The sequence below is a fragment of the Physeter macrocephalus genome, chromosome 7 (assembly GCF_002837175.3).
Source record: "Physeter macrocephalus isolate SW-GA chromosome 7, ASM283717v5, whole genome shotgun sequence".
Taxonomy (NCBI): domain Eukaryota; kingdom Metazoa; phylum Chordata; class Mammalia; order Artiodactyla; family Physeteridae; genus Physeter; species Physeter macrocephalus.
In genome coordinates, this window is record NC_041220.1 from 78582609 (window position 1) to 78582959 (window position 351).

Below are 351 nucleotides of genomic sequence, written 5' to 3' on the forward strand. Positions count from 1 at the left end.
AATGTGGTTTTTAGCTTTCCAGCCTTTCAGGACAAGGAGGTACACTGGAAGAAGAGTAGAATGAGATAATTCACAGTATCTATCACATTCAACATCTCTTGAACAGCCACTGCCATATGGACCTGGTCATCTCTTACCTGAACCATTGCAATTTCCTCATAACTAGTCTCTCTGCTCCAAAGTTCTCCCCCTCTTCAATCCATCCTCTGTGTTGCACTTAAAACACACCCGGGGGCTTCCCTGGTGGCGCAGTGGTTGAGAATCTGCCTGCCGATGCAGGGGACACGGGTTCGTGCCCCGGTCCGGGAAGATCCCACATGCCGCGGAGCGGCTGGGCCCGTGGGCCATGGG